We start from the raw sequence: 24,545 nt of genomic DNA on the forward strand, positions 1-24,545 counted from the left end.
AAAATTTTAGTGGTTTAGAGTTTAAGACATTTATAGTCTTTCATGAACCAAGAAGTGAAAATTTTGAGTTTGTAGGAAAATAAAATTTATCTAGCAGTGATTTGGATTTTTCTTCTGCTTCTCTTTTTTTTTTGTGTGTTTTTGTATTTTTTTCCCCCTTTATTTTGCATTTCAGAAAGAAGTAAAGGAATGAATGGAGAAAGGGAAGAAGGGGGAAAAGAGAAAAAGTGAATAGAAAGAAGAATGAGATTGAGAAAGAAAAAGAAAGAAAAGAAAAAGAAATCATTATTGCAATTTTTATCAGTTTCATCCATCATCTTTGCCTTTTCTTCTCAAAATATAAATAGCTGCATAGAAGAAAAATATTAAAAATCCTTCAAACTTCCAGTATTTTCTTAAAATCCATATCACTAGGATAATTTTCTAGGCAAAAAATGCCTGGTCATTCTGGAAGCTAATGTGAAATAATGTTGGAATAGATAAAATGTTTTAGGAACTTTGAGACTTTCTACGAGAATTACGGAGAAGCTCACATACACATATTTATATACCAAGATAATCAAGTTTCCTTCACATGGCAAATATGTTGTACAACTTTACGACAACCCAGAGTTCAAGGTTTCAAGTAACAGTTTTGTTATTGTTCTCTTTACTTTGATGTACTTGTTTGCCAGATTTCTCATCTACAGATATTGCTCTAGTTCTTTCCTTTTTTTACTGGAAATCTTATTGAATTAACTTTCTACTCTTACTCCTTAATAAACAACAGACCAGGATAAAATATTAATCATATACATTGATTTATTTTTTTTCATTAATCCACTTCAATTTTAAATGTATGTGTGAGATTCTCTCTTTTTGTGTACAGATACAAATTATATATGTATATTGATACGTAATTCTAGGAAGCATTGTTGGAAACACAACAGTTTTTAAATTAGACATTTTAATTAGAGCAGTGCTATAATTTATTTTGGTACAGTTATTGAGAACACTTCTGAAAAGAACAGATAGGCCTTTGTTCTGTATCTATTGCACTGGTCTTTTATAGATGTATATTATATATATTTATATATATATTAGATTTCTGGAGGATATAAATCAGCAAATGCACTGCTGGAGTTTTGTTGTGTATAACCTAAAGTTCTGATTCACTGCATGTACTGTCCTGTTATACTTCTATGCATCTGGATAGTTTTTAGTCCCCTTTCTTGATTGAATTTGAAAAGTAGATGCTGTTAAGATTTTTTAATATGTTCTCATTTCAATTCAGCATTTAAATAAACTTATAACTTTTAGTTAGTCCTTTGTCTGTTTTATACCATTCAATGACTTTCTATATTGTGTACAAGAGATTTGTGATATTAAGAAAGAAGAACTATAATTACTTATATTGGTTAACAATGTTATAGTTAAATACCAGCTAAATTATTGACAGAGATTGCTTAGTGCTGTGAGTATATTCTAGATGGAAATATCAGAAAATGCTGTTCCCACCTATTGTTCACTGGTAGATTTCTTCCTTTCCTAAGGAGATCCACTGTGATCCTGATTGAAGTTGAATGGTATTTCCTTCATCAAATGAGATTTGGAGATTTTAAAAATAAAAGCAAACACATAGAAACAGGTAAACACATCTAGATGAAATAGAAACCAATCTGGGTCAAACCTACTAGAAAACTCAAAGTGATCCAAGAGAATTTTACGCTTTTCAATACATCAAAAACAGTTTTAAGAAGCTGTATGATCTTTTTAGGATTATGACTGAGTTAATATCCCAAATGACTTGAGTAGAGTTACATGAATAGTAAATGAGGTCTAGAATCACAGTCACAGAATAGGCTGAGTTGAAAGGGACCCACAAAGTTCATCAAGTCCAACCCTTGGACAGGACCATCTCCAAGAGTCACACCACGTGCCTGAGAGTATCATCCAAATGCTTCTTGAATTCTGTCAGGGTTGGTGCTGTGACCACTGCCCTGGGGAGCCTGTTACAGTGCCCAACCACCCTCTGGGTGAACTAATGTGCATATTATTTAACTGCACACAGTGTGCATAATTGAACCAGGCTGTGTCATCACACCAAAGCTTGCAGTTGTTTAACTCATTCCCTGCCACAGATCCCTAAATATCCCAAAGGTTCTCTACAATCCCCAAATACTCTACCTCTGCTTCCCATAATTTACCCCATACTCCCAGGCAGCAAACCCTCTCAATCCAAAGGATTTTACACCAGGACAGTTGGTCCAAGGGTCTCCTGGGGTAGTTCTGAGAGGGGCCCAGACAGGGTGTCCCTTCCTCTGAATCCATAATTTGTCCTCCCCTTGCCATTGTGCACCAGAGCGCCTCTGGACTTCTGCAGGTGGGCCTCTGATGGTCTAATGGCTCGTGGGCTGGGCCTGGGAGTTGCTGCAGACAGATATTACCTGGTCACTCCCTCCCGTTCTCTCTGAGCTCTTCTGTGGGTTTGCATATGAACTTCCATCACATAAAGTAACATTACACATTCTTTGCTTCAATAGCCTTTCAAACTTACTTTATCCAGTCTGGCTGGTACAATAAATATATGAGTTTTTAAGTTAAGGAAAACTATTATGGCTTAATATGTTTATTTACTAAATACTTTTATTGTAAGATGATTGAGAGAAGGAAAACCTGTCAGTGAAATAAAATAATAGGTTAAATCCAAGTCAACTCTATCATAAAATAGAACAGCATTTTATAGCCATTCATTGCTTTGGTCCAGCTGGTATAAATTGAAATAACTCTGTTGATGCCAATTTATAGCAGATAATGAGCAATTTCAGTCTTTCAAGCAAAGAAGAAAGAGAAATGAGATGTGGGAAATGAAGGAAAGATGACTTTCAGGATGTAATATATCAGAAAAAAAGGAGGGCAAAGTCCAGGAACTTGATACAGATAACTGTGGCACATCAGTAATACTGTTTCAAAGTGCCGGTTGTCCAACTAAGGTGCTGTGGTGAGTGTTAACAGGAGAACATCAAATGTTAACTGTCTTTCATGAAAACCACTCCTATCCCGAATAAGAAAAAAAGACCATATATCATTGCATCTATGAAGCGCTTCTGTGTGCGTGCAGATGTTTGTGTTATTCCTATTTAATAGCAGAGATTATGTTAACCACAGTCTTAACAGAGAGACATAATTTGGTAACTCATCTTCACCATGGAACACCATCAGAGAACTGGATAACCTTTGCCAAACCAAGAACTTTAGCTGAATGGACACTTGCTGTGAAACACTCAGCTAATATTGAATGACATAAGCTTTTTGCGCTGATGTAAATACTGAAACTACTTCAGGATATGACATACTGCTCTAGAACTGGCACCTACATTCCAGACTGATGTCATTTTAAAGTCTGTGCATGAAAGGGAGGAACAAGGAAGCTCTAAGGTTAATTTGAATTTTTAACACTTCCTTTTGATGTATTTACTGGAACCAAAGTCTGCTGAAATATAAAAACACATAAAAATCTGTTATTTTTGTATCTTGTTGACTTCTTCTTAATAATTCCTTATTTTTTGAAGCATGTTTTGTAAATAATTCTACCAATTGAAAATAATTTCTAACTGAATACTAAAATCCATTACCTGTCTTCATCAGTGTGCTGTAATTGTCCCACCACTGTATTCTCATTGCATATGATGGAAATTATAAGTGAAGGCAAACAGCAAAGTACTTCAAGCAGCTATTAGAAATCCAAAGAAAATTTGTCTTTTGATTATTACAGGGAATTGCAAGTCACCTATGGCCATGGATTCACAGTGATGAAATCTTCCCTGGGCAGCCCTTATTATCCTTCATATCAAGTTTAATAAGAATCTGTGAGTATTAAGTTATGAGATTTATTTGATTTAGGTGGACTTCCTAATTCACTCAGACTTATGTACTCATTGGTCATTAGAATATTTCAGAGCATATTAGGCTCAGTCTGACACTTAGCAATTTTAGAACATATTACAAGGGTAATGAACATTATTACTATTTCAGTCCTGTCCTTTCTCCCATTCAGAATCTGTCTGATGTTGCATTTTCCACAGTGTCCCCCATAATGGAGCCTGGCAGCTTCATGACCACAGAGGTAAAACCTTTGTTTTGTAATGTAACAAAATTAAAACATCTTAGTTCACTTCACTTTTTGTAAATAACTACTAGTATATAATAAAAAAAATAAATATTTTTTGTGTTAACTCCACTAGTGCAGTTAGGAATTTTATGAGGTGATTTGCACAAAAATGGAATATCTGCTTTATAATACAATTGGCTTCAAAAGAGTCCAAACCAACAAGCAAATCTTGTTTCCCAAACACCTCCTGAGTACTCATGTTACATTTCAGGAAGCTCAGATATATGGGGGAGATTTAGAACAAGTGATTATTTATCTAAAATTTCATAACTGGAAGTGAATTCTTCATCATTTGATACTTATTTTCTTGTTAATACTCGCTAATACTCGTCTCATCAGAAAACAGAAAAAAATCTTTCAAAAAAATTTTTCCTTCATCACTCTTCTCTTTTAAATAGTGCATCTTGAATATGTAGAATGGTCACATGTATCAAAAATTGTGAAAACAATCTGGAGTTTAATGAATATAAATGATATTAAAAAAAACTATGCAAGGAAAAAATCAAAATAAGTTCTCAGACAAGAAAGAATATTGACAGTATGTAGAAAATACACATGTAATATGACAAACTGAAGTTTACACTTTGATGGACATTAGTTGAACACAAATCAATTTAAAAAAAACGAAAATTAAAACAAAAAAAAGGGGACAGATCACAAATAATTAATTAAAAACATGAAATAGAGCCCAGATCACATCACAAAGCAAGCTCTAATTAATTCAATCAGACATGTTCATGACAAAGGAAACATTGATTTCATTACACCAGGGCAATGAAAGCTTAATTTCACATCGAGTGAAGTTAGTGAAACCTTTGTGATTAGCATAAGTAAAGAAGTAAGAACTTGAAGTTTACATTGATAAACTCCATAACACCTTTTCCTTACAGAAGGACTCAAACCCCTCTCTTTAACAGTGTGTAAGAAAATTAAGTTCTGGCAAACAGGGTTGAAAACAGCACAGTGCATGCAGAGGGAAATCTCACAGCACTCCCACAGGTTGGCAGCAGGATAGGTTACCTGACAGTGCCTACAGCTCTGCGGTGCTACAGTGGGCATGTCATCAAGGGATTAAAGATGTTACTCCGTCCATTTGCAGCATATGATATCTGGAAGGTATGTACGCACGCATTTTATTTCAGGATTTTTCCAACCAGGGATTCTCTTTTCATGGTTACATGTGGCAGAAGCTAATGGTAATGCAAGCTCTTCCCCACTGCCCCGTATTTTTTAATCTTTTTTTCTTTTACTCTATTTCTTCTTTTTTTTTTCCAAACCCAAACAAAACACTCCAAATTCTCCAAAACTCAAGAAACCCCCAAACCAAAAAACCTGCAAAGTTTAGAACATTCACCAAAGTCAGAGAACCAAAATTTCTGTTGAACAGTAACTGGACAAAAAGTGTTCACCTGGAAGGCAGAAGAGCAACGTTCACAAAGTATCTGCACCTCCTTTTGCACAGTGAGAAACTTTGTCAGGACACTCTCATTTCCCCCAAGTTGTGGTAGTTAAGGTATGTGGGTAATTTGCTTGCACTGAATTTGAACATTCATCTCCTTCCCCTTGCATGAGTTCGCAAAAAAAATACCCAAAAGACAAGCAAGTGAATAAAAAAGAAGAGGCTCACTATTACTTAAGGAAAAGAAAAAAGACCAAAAAGAAAGAAAAGAGAAATGCACAATGATGGGGCAATTGTACTGTGAGAAAAAAAAAGGGATTAGAGTCACAGAATCTTCAAATGGTTTGGGTTGGAAGAGACCTTAAAGATCATCTAGTTATAGGTCCCCTGGCGTAGACAGGGATAAGGTGAACATTTTTGTGTATGAAAAGAGTTTTTATGAATCATTATTAATTTTTGTCTGTAGCTTGTGGAAACAGAAAAAGAAACACTCACTGGGATGAAAACAGCTGTGAACTTTGCTTAAACAAACAAGAAACCAAAATCATCTAATATCAGGAACAAAGGCCCTGGAACAAAATTTCCATTACAAGAATTAGTAAGAATAAATCAAAGATGCAAACAAAAGATTAGTAACTCTTTCTTCAACACATCATATTAATGAGATGACCTCTTTAGACATAACAGCCTTTGCTTCTGTGTTTCTGTGATATAGTGATCACTGATATTACTTTTTCTCATACTGTTCTGATGCCATTTCACTAATTGTACTGCTCTGTTCTTCACTGCTTTTCCTGATCTTAGCATTTTTGTCGAATAAGTGTGGTTAAGGAGTTATAAGAGTGGAACGATGTATAATTTTATTATCATGAATTGTGTATAATTGAATAAAAGTCTGAGATTCATTGTGGTAATTAATTACTTCCTGACCACTTTCAGCATTCTTTTTAATGATTTTTTTTAACATTAATTTGCAAAAGAAAAGATATAATGGGTGACTACTTCAGAGTGCTTTTCTCTTTTTCTCCCCTCTTGAAGGGACTTCATTTCACTTGCATGGAAATTAGATGAAAGATTACTTTGAATTTCAGTTACTGGGACTTAAATCTGTACCGTACATATCTCTCTCTATATATACATATTTTATTTTTTTTTCATGTTTCATCTAATGGCCTCTAAACACAGCTGCAAGGGTAAGTGAATTCAAGCATTTATCACTTATGTGAAAAAGAAATATGTTGCTAGTTAATTCTTTTGAAAAGAAGAAGAAATTGAGTCAGTGGAAAATAAACTTCCATACCAAGCACAAGTCCTATGAGGAGAGGCTGAAGGAGCTGGGGTTGTTTAGTCTGGAGAAGAGGAGGCTCAGGGGAGACCTCATCACTCTCTACAAGTCCATGAAAGGAGGCTGTAGCCAGATAGGGGTTGTTCTCTTCTCCCAGGCAACCAGCAGCAGGACAAGAGGGCATGGTCTTAAACTCTGCCAGGGGAGCTTTAGGTTGAAAATCATGAAAAAAATTTTTGCAGAGAGAGTAATCAGACATTGGATTGGGCTGCCCAGGGAGGTGGTGGATTCACCATCCCTGGAGGTTTTTAAGATGAGACTGGATGTGACTCTCAGTGCCGTGGTCTGGTAACCATGGCAGTGTTGGATCAAGGGGTGGACTTGATGATCTTGGAGGTCTATTCCAACCCAATCAATTCTATGATTCTATGACATTTTTGAGCCCATGTGAACTGTCTGTGAACAGAACAGGTTCATTCTGGTCTGTGCTGTTAAGATGGTTGTACCACCACAGAGATATACTGAGTTTCCAAACTCAGTTGGAGCTACTGTTGTGGCAGACACAAAGGCTGAATTTAGTCCCTCTGAACTGGAGTGTGTTGATTAAACAAAAAGAGGTGAATCTTAGTCAGTGTCAGTGTGTTTCTGTCATTATAGAGAAAGGATCCTCCAAAAATCAAACTTTATATTTTATTTGCTTCTCAAGCTGTATCTCTGTTGAAAAGCAAAGAAGAGCAACACAACTCCAAGCCTATAAATTTCATTTACATGTCTGGAATGAAATAGGATCTATTCAGGGAAAGACAAAAATAGTATAACCCAAAAGACATGCAAATGCAATAAATAGGAGATAATTTTCAAATACTGATCAGCATGATAAAAATATTCACAGGCTTTGTGATGGAGACAAAAAATTAACCATACAAACCATTTCAAATCCCCAGTCATTTATTTGTCTATATTAGATATTTTCTGTGATATAACACAGTCAGTATAAATCAATGTAACTGCCAATTTCTGTAAAGTTCTGTTAATCCTAATTTATATCACATGAATGATAGAGCAACTATTTTAATAAAGACTGAAGTAAAATCCTATATTTAAATAATTTTGGTCAATATAGATCAGTATGATACTTTCTTTGATTAGATCCACCTCCTTAAAATTTTCTTTGCATTTCATGTTCAAACTCAGAGTTTAGATATGATTGTCAATTGATCCTGAATAGCTTTCAAATCAGTGCTAAGTGTGGAACTTATACTCTGTAGGCAAAAAGTTAAGAACCCAGGAAAAGCCAAATATTTGTCCCTCTCTGCAGGAATGGAGAGAGCAAAATTCTGCCAAATTGTGACAGAACCATCTAAAAATAAGAGCTTGAAACTGATAGTGTAAATACTACCCACTGAGGGGGAATCAACTGCAAGAATTGCCAGTGTAGAGATGTGTTTCTAAGCTGACTATCTAAATTCAAAATATAGTCAAGGAAGAAAATTGGTACTTCAAAGGTTTGCTCTATTTTATTTTTTAACTAACAAGTAGAGCTGCATAGTTGGCCTGCTCCCTAAAAATGCTTATTTTTCTCCTCGGTCTCCTCTGGAGATAGATCTACGTGTGGTAGCTAGGTAGGTAGTTAGATGTCTGCATTATAGATGTCTGTGTTGGTCAGATGAAACTTATCTTTACTTATTTATAGTTCTGGAACTATTAAATGATAATCAGGTGACTTCAGATCTGATTCAAACACTAAATCAGAAAATTTTCTGTTTCCCAACTGTATTGCAGAAGTTTCCCAGTAGTCAAGTCATTCCTTTGTTGTAGCATCAATTCACAGTTCCCTGATAACTACACGTGTAGAAACACCTACTGGTGAAATTATGGATTTATATGGAAGATTGAAAACATGTTTCCCTGACTTTCAGGAGAATCTGAACCCATAAGCATTTATATTGCTACCATTTTCAAAGAGAGAAGTGGAGAGTTTTGTAAATACAGTTTAGAACATTTTAACCATGACATACCTTCCCTCTTACTGAACCACAGTGCACAATTTAAACAGTTTTTTTTTTCTTATATTTAATGATCAAAAGCAGTATTAGTTAATTACTAACATTTTGGGAAGTGGAATTTACAGGGAGGAAAAGTGGTCACAACACCAAGCCTGATAGAGTTCAAGAAGCATTTGGACAATACTCTTGGGCACATGATGTGACTTATAAAGATGTTCCTGTGCAGGGCTAAGAGTTGGACTCCATGATCAGGTCCCTTCTGTCTCAGCATATTCTGTGATTCTGTAATTCTGTAATGATATTGGGTTATCTAAAATAGGTTTCACATATCTCATTTCAAGAAAAGACACCTGATTTAATTCCACACTAAGTTCAAGTGATTAATCCTTACCATTTAATAACTAGTCAGGACTTCTCAGTTTCGTCCTGGTTTCAGCTGGGATTGAGTTAGCTTTCTTCTTAGTAGCTGGTACAGTGCTATGTTTTGGATTTAGTAAGAGAATAGTGTTGATAACACATTGATGTTTTGGTTGTTGCCAAGCAGTGCTGCACTAAGTCAAGGACTCCTCAGCATCTCAGGCTCTGCCAGCAAGCCAGTGCACAAAAGCCTGAGAGAGAACACAGCCAGGACAGCTGACCTGAACTGGTCAAATTACACATAAGAAACATTTTCAGAGACTTTTGTATGTTGTAAATGAGAACGTGATGAAAGAAGGAACTTCTGAGAGCAGCACTAAATCTCTGCACATAAAAGAAGTGGCTGAGATGGAACAGAAGTATTTTCAAGCATTGGTAAGCAATTCATGCACCTAGTAAGTGATAGAGGCCAAGTTAGCTCAAAAACATATTTTAAATTGAAAAAGGAAGCAAACAGCAAACAAACCAATCCCTCCTATCTTACATCTCTGTTAATGTCCTTTTATAGTCTCCGAGCTTTGAGTATCCACAAATCTTCATGTCAGTTTAAATAGTATATAAAAAAATAGAAGTAGTTTAATATTCTAAAGAGGCATGTAGAGCAGTTCTGTATGGGGATATATTTTATTAGAACTGCATATCACATCCTTGTGCTTATTTCAGTTAGCTACTTCCTCTAAAAAATAAAATTTAAAACCATCACTGACAAAAAGTCCCATTGGTGTGGCTGACATTGAGGTGCATCTCTAACGATGTTTCAGTAATCCTGCATTCACACTAACAAAGAGGGAAATAGTATGCTGAACTTTATTTCTTTCTTTTTAATCCTTCTTGGAGAGATGTATTGTGAATGCTGATAACCGCCCAGAAGCTCTGAGTGTCCAAAGGACAATGAAGATGGTGAAGGATCTGCAACACAAGTCTTGTGAGGAGGGGCTGAGGGAACTGGAGGCATTTAACCTGGAGAAAAGGAGGGGGGGAATCTTATCACTCTACAACTACTTGAAAGGAAGTTATAGTCAGGTGGGTGTCAGTCTCTTCTCCCAGGTAACAAGCAATAGGGCAAGAGGAAATGGTCTCAAGTTACACCAGGGGAAGTTTAGACTGGATATTAGGGAAAATTTCTTCACTGATAGAGCAGTCAGGCATTAGAATAGGCTGTCAAGGGAACTGGTGGAGTCACTGTGCCTGGAAGTGTTTAAAAGACATGTGGATGTGACACCTGGGGACATGTTTTATTGGTGAACACAGTGGTCCTGGGTTAACAATCAGTCTTGATAACGTTTGAGGTCTTTTCTAACCTCAAAGATGCTATAATTCTATGAATGTCATTCACTCAATATGTAGATTTCCCCTAATCAGTTTTCATGTCACTAAAAAGAATTAAAGTGCCCAGAATATCCAGAAGAGAACACAGACAGAACTGACAATGTGTCACTAAAGCAAAAATATGGAATCTCTAATAGTGGCAGCACATGTTGAAGCCAATGGTTCAATGCCTCATAGAACCAGATGAAAAAATGAACACTTCAGAAAGTCCTGGTTTTGATCTTTTACCAGTGCTCCCCCTTAATGAGTCTGCAAGGTAAGTTTAAAGTCTAGTTGAGGGGATATAAGAAACCCAGAAAAAAAAAGGAGTGTTAGAAAGGTTCTGCTATCATGAACAGGAGCAAAGGAGCCTGCAGTTGTGCTAATTTGGCACATTTCTCTTTTTTTTTTGTTAGATGGTGATTTGTAACTTCCAGCGTAGAGTTTGCAATTTGTTTCCTGGTAACTGAAGCAATTGATAGACATTCACCTCAGGATCTGTTAGGCTAAAAGAGATTACTGTTGTTACCCCTGCTTCACTAACTGTCCGCTTCATACTACCAACCCCTGCATTTAATCTTCAAAAACTTTCATGGGCAGTACCTGATTAAATTTAGATTAACTACAATGGTTTGTTAGTCTCAACAAAACTGGTCATTTTACCAGTGAATTAGGGAGTACTTAAATAAACTAGGCTACAGATGTTGGAAGGAGGCAGTCTGGACTTGTTGAGCAGTAATGAGAAGTCAAGAATTACAGTCTTTTCTTGTGTCACAGTCCTCCTGTCAGTCCAGGAAAAGGCAGCTGGACTGACACATTGTTCCACTTGAATACTCTTGGCAACTTAATCAAGTACGTGAAAGTTACAGGCAATATGAATACGTTCTCAGTATATTCTTATTGTAGTTTTGGCTGTACTGTCAAGAAATAACATACTTTTAATAAAAAGCATATATGTACACTATATACTACTTAGACATTTTAGAACTACTGCGGGATGGGGAGGAAAAAAAAGTGAAAAAACAACTAGTGCTGATTAAAAATAATAATGTGCAAGCAATGACCTAAATGTAAGAGCCTTATGCTGACAATTTCCTTGGGGTGCAATATTTGACTCACCAAAGCTGTCTTATTGCCATTTAAGATACCATAGGGCATTTACAATGTACTCATGGAGCTGATAGAAAGCTATGTGTGCATTAGGCTAAAAATTCCTTTTTTTATATTGTTGTAAACTCTGGTTTCTTTGAAGGTGGGTCTTTTTAAACACTGTTGGTTGCCAGCTTATGACAAGGGTTCAGCAGCACTGATGAATGGGTGATGGTAAAGGCCTTTTGGCATCATAGTTAATGCATTATGTGTATGGGGTAGCCTACATCTTGCATGAGGACTAATATGGAGATTTACTTTCACTTGGAGAGTGGTTGGGATCCTCACTCCTCGTGGTTAGGCTTCGCGAACGAAGATTTAGGAAGGTTCTATCGACATTTGTTACAGGCACGCTGGTGGCTTATGAGGCCAATACGTGACAGACATATCCGATCGCAAAAGGCACAGCAGAAAGACTCCTTAGATGGTGTATTCTGCAAGACACAGTTCTTTCTACATTGCCTTTTCTCCTCGAGAGTGATCCTGCGTGTGTTCTCGAAGGAGACAGCTGTGTTATAGGTGGTGTGTCTCCAGGCCTCCCGATTGGAGGCCAGAGTAGACCAGTTATGGTGATCAATATGGCCAAGGCTGAGATGTTGTTTCAGGGAGTCCTTGTATCTTTTCTTCGGGGCTCCTCTCATGCGGCAGCCAGTGGCAAGTTCACCATAGAGCAGGATTTTAGGGAGGCGGTGGTACTTCATCCTTGAGACGTGCCCTGCCCATCACAGCTGCGTTCTCAGTAACATGGTTGGGATAGTCAAGTGTGAACAGATAGGATTTAGATTAAAATTGCATAAAAATGAAAATCTATATTATGCAGACTAAATATCTGCAACAAACACAGTGGAACAAAGTTTCCTACTTTCCCCTAGTTGCTAAGATATCTGTGATACAAAACTGGGGGCCAGACTTGATTGTCCCACTTCTGAGAAAAGAGAAGTGCAACTGGAGTGAATGTAACGGGATGGAGTGGAGTGAGTGATGCTGGGCTGATTTACATGACTGGAATTCTCAGCTCTGCTCATAATGAGTTCAGTAAGAACAGAAAGGGTTGAACAAGGGAAAAGAAAGGGTGAAGAGGAGAAAAAATGGTGTCACTCAGTTGTAGCAATGTCAGCACCAGTTTTAGCATTAATAGGTCCATGGATCTCAATGTTAAGGAACCAAAGGGTTAAATAATAAAGAATTGAAATTGAACCTATTCAAGATTCTAATTTAAGGCAGAGAACAGAGTGTTTAGTTTTTAATATCTGTATGTAACAGAAAGAAAATCTGTGTTATTAAGGAGCATTTCAATTTTAGAGACATATTAAAGGTCTCACACAGACAGTAGTTAGTCATTAGAGTTCTTGAATACATGCATATACAGGTGGGTTCTTTTTTTCTTTTTTCCTTCACACTAGAGGCATAGCATTTAACACAAACCAGCTCTATTTTGGACCTCATTATATGGATAAAGATGAATTAAGTACTGGATTAGTCTCTGTCTGTTGCTTAGAGACCGGTGATTATAACCTGCTTATATTTAATAAGAGAAGATAAAAGATAGTTCCAACCACTTTTATTTTGTTTCATTGATTGTAAGATGGTCCTGACCACCACTTCCTAGGAAACCACCAGCTTCCAAGCTGGTGATTAACTTGTCTGTATGAATTATATATGTTTCCAAGCTAAGGGTAACTAAATGGGAAATAGAAGAAGACAAAAAAAGTCAAAAAAGGAAGAATAGTATCTGAATATCTCTGAGCAACATGGTCTAGTAGAAGGTGTTATTGCCCATGGAAGGGGGTTGGAACTAGATAATCTTCAAGGTGCCTTCCAACTCAAACTATTAAATGGTTCTATGATTGCACATTCTTTGGAAAATAGAGATTTATGAAAATAAAGACTATTCTACTATTTACTTGAGAAGTCATGATTAAATATTTGTAAAGAAGACTCTTTTTGTCTAGCTTTTAGCCTGTCCTGGTGGAAAAATTAAGGCAATACATGGAAAATAAGAATCATTATGTATCAAAAGGAAGAAAAGAGAAAGATATTAATTGATATAACTGAGCCATTCTTAAGAGTAAGATCTGATAAGAAAAGCCAAACATATAAAGGGAAATGAATGGCTCAAATAATAAAGACTGTGCAAATAAGAACAAGTTCTGAGGATAAGTCTACTAGTATTACAAATAATTTTTAAGAAAACACAGAATTTTTTACTGTATCTTGAAAAAAAGACAAAACAAAACAAAAAAAACCTGACCTGCTTTTGCACACAGGTCCAAAACAGGTAATTTTGAATTACTGTCATTAAAGAAGTCACTATCTGTCTTCATTAAACATGAGACCTCCAAAACTGTCTGCAAGTTTCCTAGGGAATTTGTTGAGCAAATCTCTGGACATAGAGTTAGATATTTATTAAGGGATATAATAATAGAACATTACAAAAGCTTGAAGAAAACAAGCATTTGCCCAGTATTCAAAGCAACAAGAACAAAAAAAGAGTATGTAGGATGCCTTGGTGATTATAAGTCTGTTAAAGAGGGGAAAACTATCACTCAAATTTAATGTTAAACTAAAAGACGGGAAAATTAAAAGATGGGAATGAAATTAATGACAGTGAAAACAGCCTTCTAGAATATAGATTTTGTGGAAAAGGTACTGAAATGATGCTGGTTGACACAAATAACAGCTCGGAGCCTCTCATGACAGAGACCAACCTGCAGAGCTCTCCTGCCAACACCTTGACATGGACACACAGTACAACTGCCCACTGATTTTTATATTTGCTTTGGGTTTTTTTTATTCTAGTGTAGAAAAGCTTTAAATTAATTCCTGGTTGGAAGTTGGAGGCAGAGGAATAATAACCAGAAATCCAGATCTAAACTGCTAATGCCAAAAGATGAGGAACATCCAGAGCAAACTGCCTGATGTTGATTTTCTACCTGCTGATGGCTTCAAGGTATGCATGGATAATTGGTTGGAAGTTAACCAAATTTTCCATTAGTCTAATACTATTAAACTCTGTCCATGGGTGAGCGAAACTTAGTGTCCTGTGTGGAGACTTCATGGCTAGGCTTCACAAACGAAGATTTGGGAAGGGCTCTACCCACGTTTGTTGCAAGCGTGTTGGTGGCTAAAAAGGCCGATATGAGATAGACATGTCCGGTTGCAAAAGGCACAGCAGAAAGACTCCTTAGGTGGTATATTCTGCAAGGCACAATTCTTTCTGCGTTGTCTTTTCTCCTCAAGGATGATCCTGCATGCTTTCTCAAAAGCACCAGCAGCATTGAAGATAGTGTGTCTCCAGACCTCCCAATTGGAGGCCAGAGTAGACCAGTTATGGTGATCAATATGGCCAAGGCTGAGATGTTGTTTCAGGGAGTCCTTGTATCTTCTCTTTGGGGCTCCTCTCATGCGGCAGCCAGTGGCAAGTTCACCATAAAGAAAGATCTTAGGGAGGCAGTGATCTTTCATCCTGGAGACGTGCCCTGCCCAGCACAGCTGCATTCTCAGCAACATGGCCTCAGTACTTGTGACTGCTGCTTGTTCTGGAACAGATGTATTGGTCACATAATCTGACCAGTGGATGTTTAGGATTGTACGGAGACAGCGTTGATGGAAGTGTTCTATCATGATTCGGATCCACACAAGAGAGTAGACAGCACTATGGCTCTGTAAACACTGATTTTTGTACTTTTCTTCAAGTGTTTATTTTGTCAAACTCTTTTATGAAGTTTTCCGAAGGCACTATATGCATTTGCTAACCTGTTGTCTATCTCCCCGTCAATCTTACCATTCAAGGAGATGAGGCTACCCAGGTAATTAAACTGCTGAACTGATTTGAGTTCTGATTGCCCAATGGTGATATGGGGATGTGTGGAGAGAAATTACATTAAAATACCACATGGCTCTTTTCTAATGCTTGAATCTGCAAGGAAATCAAAATTTCCTTGATATGTTTTTTTTTTTTTAGCTTTAGAAAAACAGGGAGGGGAAATAAAATATTTTCCAGAGAATGATAAATTACTAAAAGAGTGGAAAAAAATTATAAGTACTGTTATGAGCAGGCAAGCCAGGCTGTCTGCCTGTATCTGTTGCTTTGTCTTGTACTCCCTTCTTCTGTCTGTGTCTCGTGCTTCTGTGCCTTGTTTTGATAGATGAAAGTTCAAGCAGTGAAACACACTGTCACACTAAAACCATTTGTCACTGAAAGCCAATGTTGGGCTGCGTGCAGATACCAGTTCTGAGTCATGTCTTTTCTTCTGATGGAGATGTCAGTGCTATTCGTCACAGACTTGTTTATCTGTCACATCAGGCTGCCATTTTGCTACCCTGGGTCAGTGCACGGGGGAAGCAGCTCAGCTCCCCTAACGCTGTCAAATTACCCTCAGCAGAACGACGCCAAAGCCAAGGCCTTTGTAATTTTTAAAGTCAATGAGACAGGATTAGTTTGGCAAAGTCCTACAGGGACATTCAGAATGCCAAGGCATTTAAAATGGTTTTAATCTCTGTTTCAAAGAAGAGATATCAGAAATGACCATTTTGATCTTTCCTGTATTATTTATGTTTTGGTGCCTCCGGTGATCCACTCATACTTTGGCTGCTAAACAGAGCCTTTTAGGGCTGGAAAGTAATCTTTTCTTTAATCTTCATGTTAACAGAGATCTGAATTGCAAATGTATCCATAAATGGTTGGACCTGGTCCCATTATTGGGTTTACAAACATTAATGCGGGGATTTTTTTTTAATCTAAAGACCGAAGGATTTAAGGAAGGATTTATGTAGTTCTCTTGTTCTCCAGAATCTTTTTAATTTCAAACATGAATTACACAGGCAAGGGCAGAAGACATCAGAAACATACTGAAAAGTAGTATTACAAAGGCTGCTTTTGAACTGGAAAGACAGATTACTATGTTAATACTAGAAGAGAGGGGTAAAGAGTAGATAAATATTTCAAATCCATCAGATTTGTTTCTGATAAGCACTCTTATCACTAAAGATTAGTTTAATTTTTAAATATACTGTACCAACTACACACGCATTCCAAAGTTTCCCAAATAGTCGGCAGTTTTGATGGCAATATAGTCTGAAAATCAGAAATCATGAGTGTTGAATAGTATAAGTGAAGTGGATAAAACCTTCTCACGCAAGTCTATGTCAATTTCGGTACCAGATTTGAACCAGAAATACACTGAAGTTTTAAGCCCAGTATATTGATGCCCAGAGTGGTTGGACACTCCCTGTACCTGAAAGTGTTCCAAGACAGGTCAGATGAGGCTCTGAACAGCCTGGTCTAGTGGAAGGTCTCCCTACCCACAGTAGGAGATTTGGAATACATGATCTTTAAGATCCCTTACAAATTAAACTCTTCTGTGACTCTGTAATTTTCCTTCAAATATGCTTCATTTTCACACTCCCATAGACTTTTGGGCCCACTTTGCTCTTCTCTTCTCTTTCTCCTAAATTACCACGACACACAAGAGTCAGGAGTTACATTATTTGAGCTATCTGAAAGATGAGGTCCATACATCAGGTGTTTCCTTTCTATGAGCCCCAAATCCTCTTTCTGTGCACTGATGGAAAAGACAGAACAGAACATTTAAGTATTGCTATTTCAGTCCTCTGTGTTATACTCCTAATGTTCCCAGCAAGACCAAAGGAACAGAGTGCAATCTGTGGGAAATGAAGCCCATGTGAGCATCTCGTAACTCTGAAAGGTCTGAGACTTTGTTCACACTCAGTGAAGTCAGTCAGATTGCCTGGTTGTAACTAAAGTTAGAGTTTCCCACAGCTCTTAGATTTATCTCAGCTTAACAACCAAACGTTTTGAGGTTTCACTACTCATTCTTGCCAACCAGGCTGCAAAAAGATGCAGGTGTTTCCTCAGTTTTTTTCACGGTCACATGAATTTCTTTCAGGTCTGTCTAAAAGAACACTGGATGTTTCTATATTTGCCACTTATTTAAATATTTGTTCTTATTCTCTTCCTTAACATATCACCCACCCACTCCAACTGTTAGCAATTCAATACAAAAACTGTAAGATTTGTGGGATTCCAAATTAGAGCGAACAAGTAACAATATATCCCCTTTCTTACCTAGTATATTAAGTGACTTAAGTTTAAACACTTGTTTGCATATGATTCAGAATCAGCCTAGTCCTTTACTGTAAACATACAAACAAACCAACCTGCCAGTGACATTCATTACAGAGGAGGAAAAAAAAATAAATTAAAAAAAAAAAATTTTCCACTTATGATAATTTCTGATAGAGAAATTTGTGTTCCACCTTTATTGAAGAGGTCTTGATTAAGGTAAAGGAGGAACAAAGAACTTGGACTTTACATAAACCATAGAGATTTGGGCTATTCAACAATGCAGGGATAGTCCTCTGGTGCACATTTCTTCGTTTAACCTGGGGAAATTCCCAAATGCAACAAAGACAAGTCATTCCCAGTAAAATTTTCCTTGGCATAAATCATTACTTTTTAATGGATGGAAAAAAAACCAAAAAACAAAACCCAGCAGCAAGAAAACAATTGCAAAAAACCTTTCCTAGTAAACATTTATGCACTAGGATTTAGTAGGCTAAAAATCCTGCTGACTTTTCTTGCAGAGGGAGGAAGAAAACACAAAATACCAAATGGAGATACAAAGAAATTCAGTCCTGATTATCTCTTTAGTGCAGGGCAGAGCTTGCATGAGAGAATGGTAAGGGATCTTCAGGAGGTCTGAGTCTGCTTCTGGAGGGCTTTCGACAAAGTTACCTTAAAATTCTGTGCTGAACCTCAAGCAGTGTGGAACTGAAATCCACTGGTATGTTGAGACTTTTTCATTCACACTGTGAAATCACACCATGAAATCATGTGTCAATCCTGACTTAAAATATGAAATTTCCACACTACTAAAACCAGCACACTGAGTATCCCTGCAGTCAGTCAAAGAAGAAGGCCAAAGAATTAAATCAATAAATTTTTACTTAATGGTGTTGATAACATAGACAATACATAACACAGTTTAAAGTTTGCTAGGGAGGCCATAGCATTCACTTTATTTTAAGGAAACTTCTTTCATTAACAATATAGATAATCCATTAGGAGACAAAAGATCTTGATTTTTGTCTGTCTTGTACTTTGTAACAGATGGAATAAATGAAATTTTTTTCATATGTTGGCATGGAATTTTACAGAGAAAGTGCTGTTAAATAATATATAACATGTACTGCTTTGGTTTGGTTTTTGGTTTGCTTTTTTTTTTAACCTGTATTTTTCGGGTGAGTTTTTCTTTCAAACAGCCTTGTGGTGAAGAACATCCTAAAGGATTCTAGAGTTCAGGTTGGCAAATCCTCTTCAGGCTCTTGTTCTGAAGTATCTGTGGTTTAGGAGGACATTTAATTCACCATTACTAAGTTGTGGGTGGCACAGCAAAGTGACAATGGTAATCACAGTGTGATATGTAAATACTTTTCAAGGTTAACACCTGAGTTCCTTGTGGAAACTTTATATATTATAAAAATAAATAAATAAATCTGTCTGAAGTGACAATGCAGGAAACTTAAACTTTGAAAATCTGCATTTAATCTTATTTTGAATTTTGTACTAGAACGAGACTGGAACAACCTGGGAAATTAAAGCAGGAATTCAGAGTCTTGCATGTGGATAGCAAAGTTAGGAAAAGACTTCAATCACTGAAAAGATGATTTGAAATTCAATTCAAGAACTTCTTTATTACAGTGATCCTGTCCTCTCACCTGGGCCAACCACACCTACATCATTTCTAAATTTCTAATTAAAACTGACCTCAAACACTGCTGAAAATGAAGCTTGTCCTACCAAAAAAAAAAAAATAAAATCATAAACTACAGTACTAAACTTCTTTCTTCAGGTTTAACACTTTTTTTTTCTTTTTTTGCAACGGTGGCAATTGATCGATATTTGTACTTTACTCATCCTTTTCCTAATGGAGTATCACCTCCCTCTCCCTTTTTTCTTTACAAAGCTAAAAAGAAAATATCACACTTAGCTATTTCTGCTTTTCTCAGAGTAAGTCCACAGTACAAAAAAAAAAAACCGAGTAACTGTCTCTCATGTCTTCTATACAGTATTCCTATTTTTACATACTGGTTTGAAACGATATCTCACTGCTGAACCATTATTAGCTTTATGACAAATGACCTGAAATCATGGCAATGCCTTACTAAAAGAAATTGCTTCCAAGTGCATGTGATGTGACAGATCCTTAATTGTTGAATGAGGCACCAGGTGGTACCTGTGGGACAATGTTGACTCTCTAAGACAGCAGCTTTGGTTGATGAGGTTGTGTCTTTGTAATTCAGTGGTCAGTCCATTATTTCTGTGTGGGCTTTTCTCTTTCTGTCTGATTTAATACAAGTGACCTGTAATGTAATGAACATATTTACCTGTGAGACTGAGTTGTTGTAACTCTCATCATTTACCTGGCATTGTCCAGTGCTTCAGGCAAGACACTGGACTGACAGACTTATGATCTGGTCACTTGGTATCAGGATCTGCAATACTTCTGCTCACTGAAAATATGGTTGTGGCTGATGGGTAAGGTGTTCCATAAAGTATCTCAGTCCTCTTTCCATCCTATTACCAGGGTAACTGTAAGGTGAAATCCCTATCCTACATTCCTGTGTAGCTCAAGAGATAATGTCAACATATATTAGTAGCGACAGACAGCTTTGGTAGCACAGTCCTGGTACAAACTGTGTCAGGAATTCCAGACACTGCTACTGACCAGTAAGGACCTATAGTAAATATCACCATATATCACAGGGGAGCTATGATGGTCCATGATGTAAGACTGTTCTTAAAATCCATGTTGATTAAATTGTGTTTTCAGTTCATAAGAGGACAGCTGGGCATGACCAATAACAGAGGAAAAAAGCATGAGGACCTGAGGTGTGAAGTTCTGCAAAGCTCTGGATAGGACACTTGCAGCTGACTTCCCCATTCCTGGAAGTGTTCAAGGCCAGGTTGGATGGGGCCCTGAGCAACCTGATCTAATGGGTGGCATCCCTGCCCATGGCAGTGGGGTCAGAACCAGAGGATCTACAAGGTCTGAGCTGGCTTCCCACCAAGTCTCCAAAGACTCAGCGAAAAGCCTTCTCTCCCAGAGAAGGGAGGAAAAAAACCCCGAAGAGCCAAAGCTATAGCAAAAATATATATTTTACATATAAAACAGATATATACAGTGAAAATGCTATGTACATATAACCCCAGAAACCCCAAGAAGTTCCCTAAAAGGAAAGAGGGGAAGGGAGAAGGGAAAAAGGACAAAAAAAAAAAAAAAGGATAAAAAAGGAGAGAAACAAAACAGGTATGCACAATCTAAAAACTCGGTAACCAGTAAAATAAAGAACTAGTAAAATCTCACCGCTTCCCTTGAGAAAAACAGGACGGTCAGCCCCAGCCCAGCACTCTCCCTTGCAGCGTGGCAGATAACAGCAGTCGCTACAGGCCTCGACTTCAGATAAGCAAGACAAACGTAGGGATCTACTGTTCTCAGACCTCACCGGAAAAGAAGAGCGAGGTCTCTCCAATCAGCTTTATTTATACCTCAGTTTACGCAAAGGAATAGGGTGGAATACTTCCTTGGTCCCTTCCCTGTTTCCTTCCTGGTTACAAGCTGGTCTCCAAGGAGGCCTAATACTTAAAACCGTTACAAGGTCCCTTCCAACTCAAACCATTCTGTGATTCCATAGTTTTACATCAAGAATGCTGTTCTCATAAGCTCTTAGTAAGAATAAGGCCAAGTAAAACAGAAACAATTTTATGATCGTTAACCTATGACCACAGACAGCGACAGGGAGAAAAGGGGAATTATGTTCTTGAAGAAGTGCTGTGCTGAGTATTGTAGCCTTCTGATATTCTGCCTTGTAAAGCACTGTTGGTTTTATGCATGGAACAGCTAATGCTGCATACTTATCTGAACCATAAATGAGGTGGGGAAATGAAAAGCAGCACAAATTTAGTCTTTTTTGTATTTGTGTGGTATTGCATCTCTGCCAACAGAGAGGATTTGGGACACCATTCACAACAAACACAAGTAGGCTGCTTATAATTCCAGATAGGTAAAATCATAAACACTGTGCAGAATCATATGGACTTTCTCAAGTTTCTACTGAATCAAAAATCTCTGCATTATGTTCCTTTGGTCCACATGGATATGTTCACATTGAGAAAGTAAATTATTTTTAATAGCATCGTCCTGTGGCTCAGTGACAGATTAAGATTATTCAGGTCCTCTCCCAGCATCCTCAGTGCTCAGGAGATGATTCAAATTTGCTACATCTGCTACCTCAGCTGGTCTTCCAGTTCTCATATTGTATTTCTGGACTGTCCAGAGCTCTTTGCTCTCATCTTCAGCCAACAACAATGCATCCCATGCAATCTTCTGTCCACGTCATTGATAAACTTAATAAATTCTGTAAGGACAAGTGCAAAAAAAGACAGAGAGGTCACAAAAGACAGACAACACATTAACTAGAGTTATGCAACACTAACACTGTAATGCAACAAAATTAATAAGGTATAAAACCTGACTACTCATTTTATAAGCAAACTCTTCCTGGTAATTGAACCAACAGAGCAGAGAGACTCAGCTATGAGAATCTGTGACCATGGATACACACGTACTGGGGATGCCAGTCAGCTGTACGCAGCTGCAAAAAGCATTTCTGAATTTGGGGTCTGATGCTCTTTAACAACAGCTTGAGCTTGCCAGAGCCACAATAGTGAGCAAATCCATGCTAGCAGGAAAATCCTTTATATATGCTCAGGTCCACTGCAGTAGAAGGTAGTCACTCACATACTGATTTGAAGAGTAAGAAATACAAAAAAGAAACCTGAACTATTCTAAAAGTACTGATACTGCTGTACTTTTTTACATCTTTGTCATAGACATGAGAAAGGACTCAGGAATCAATATGGAGGTAAACAGGAATGTGTTGTATGAATTTGTCTGATCATTCAGAGTCTATTCATAGAAGCATCCAACAGCTGCAAGAGGGAGTTGCAAAGCTGCAGGTTAAGGATAGCTGGGATTGGCTGGAAAATCTGCTGAATTATTAGGGAATATCAGGATGAGTTAAATCTGTAGTAAAGATCGGATTAGACTGTGTGGGGATGGTTCTGTGCATTGTAATATGCTTACTACGGTTGATGCAATGCATTCAACGAGCTACAGACAAAGCATTAAAGACTGTTTTATTTGTAAACAAAGAAGGTGGAATTATGGAGGTGAACAGTGTCACGTCCCTCGGGCCCAGGACATTGGACATTGTTGCACTGCTTAGCAGAAAGCTGTGGGAACGGTAAGCAGGACAAAGAAGACATGGAGGAAGAAGATACAGGACTACAAGAAGGACCTTGGTTGCTAAGAAATGTAGTTATTTGTATCTGTTAAAGCATATGCTGAATTATGTAGTTGGAGAGAGTAAGCATAAGTAGAAAATTACCAATTGTTCTGTTTGAATTACCTATTGTTCTGCCTGGGATATATAAGCTTATGCATTGTTAAAATAAACATCTTCATTTAACCACCGAAATGGAGTCTGTGCTTTTTAATGCAACAAGTGAAGTCTGCCCTCACTGAGCACAGAGAGAAGGGCTGACAAATGACACAGAGAATCATAGAATGGTTTGGGTTGGAAGGACCTTTAAAGATCATTTAGTTCCAATCCCCCTGCCATGAGCAGGACACCTTCCACTAGACTAGGTTGCTCAGAGCCCCATCCTACCTTGCCTTAAACAGTTCCAGGGATAGGGCATCCCCAAGTTCTCTGGGCAAACTATTCCAGTGCCTCACCATCCTCACAGTAAAGAATTTCTCCCTAATATCCAAATGAACTCTTACAAAGTTTTCTCTAGTGTGAATGGTAGCCTAAACTTTGCTAATATTTGTTTCAGCACTGATGGGAATGGGAGAACTTTCTTGCAAAAAGACTCAAGATTATGATTATTACTCTATATCAGACCAAGGAAATGAATTTGGAAATGCCAAGACCTGTTTATTATACCTATTATAAAACTCTTGGTATCAATTGAGTTCACCTGGGATGAATGTCAGTCATAAAAACAAACCTATTAGGGACATCTTTGTCAAACTGCCAAGGTAAGGCTGTTGAAACTCAAAAAAAGGCTCATAATCCAAAATCTTTTCTTTGTTAACAGTCAATATTTTGATAAAAGGACATGTTTGGATATGAATTTAAGTAATGAATTTTCAGTTCTCATTTAATGTCCTAATAATTAAATGAATGTTGAATATAAACTGTGAAAGGGGATAAAGTTTCAGTCTAGAAACCACCTCATATTTACTTACATTTACCAGATCACAAAGCAGTAGCCCACTCTGTATAAGCCATGTTGTCCTATTCTTGTATCTAAGTTGGACTACTCCCTGAAGTCCCAAGAAAAAAGCAGATGGGTTCAGCTGGTAGAAACAAAACAGGATAAAGGCTTGGCAAAGGATTTCTATTGAGATTTTTATACTTGATTTCTAAGCAGTCTGAATCAATATCTCTCCTGTATCATTCATGGCCTCTTAATGAATTGCAAAATAATAACTGACATCATGTTTATAAACTTAAAGCATGGCTCAAAAGATAGCTATTTAAAAAATATACAGCTTAAGGTACACTGCCAGTTATGCAGGCATAAAGAATACCTCCACGTATACAAAACAAGGAAGTACTGGAATGGTGTTTTTAGGTTTTTTTAATAATTTTAACAAAATGCATAATTGAATTGTGGTAGTTATGTCCAAAAACCACTATATTGTTTCAGAAAGGGCTTAGACAAATTCATGGAGGACT

General features: G+C 37.3%; 1 long non-coding RNA gene across 1 annotated transcript; it reads right to left on the reverse strand.

The window, feature by feature from the left end:
• Positions 1-3,557: 3,557 nt before the first annotated feature.
• Positions 3,558-22,796, reverse strand: LOC113948157. The gene is made up of 3 exons (XR_003528019.1): positions 22,668-22,796; positions 15,885-15,887; positions 3,558-3,569 (listed from the first exon to the last, which is right to left on the reverse strand). It is a non-coding gene; the product is annotated as an uncharacterized LOC113948157 (long non-coding RNA).
• Positions 22,797-24,545: the final 1,749 nt, after the last annotated feature.

The sequence above is a fragment of the Corapipo altera genome, unplaced genomic scaffold, assembly GCF_003945725.1.
Source record: "Corapipo altera isolate COAL_440 unplaced genomic scaffold, ASM394572v1 51, whole genome shotgun sequence".
In the NCBI taxonomy this organism is placed as follows: Eukaryota; Metazoa; Chordata; class Aves; order Passeriformes; family Pipridae; genus Corapipo; species Corapipo altera.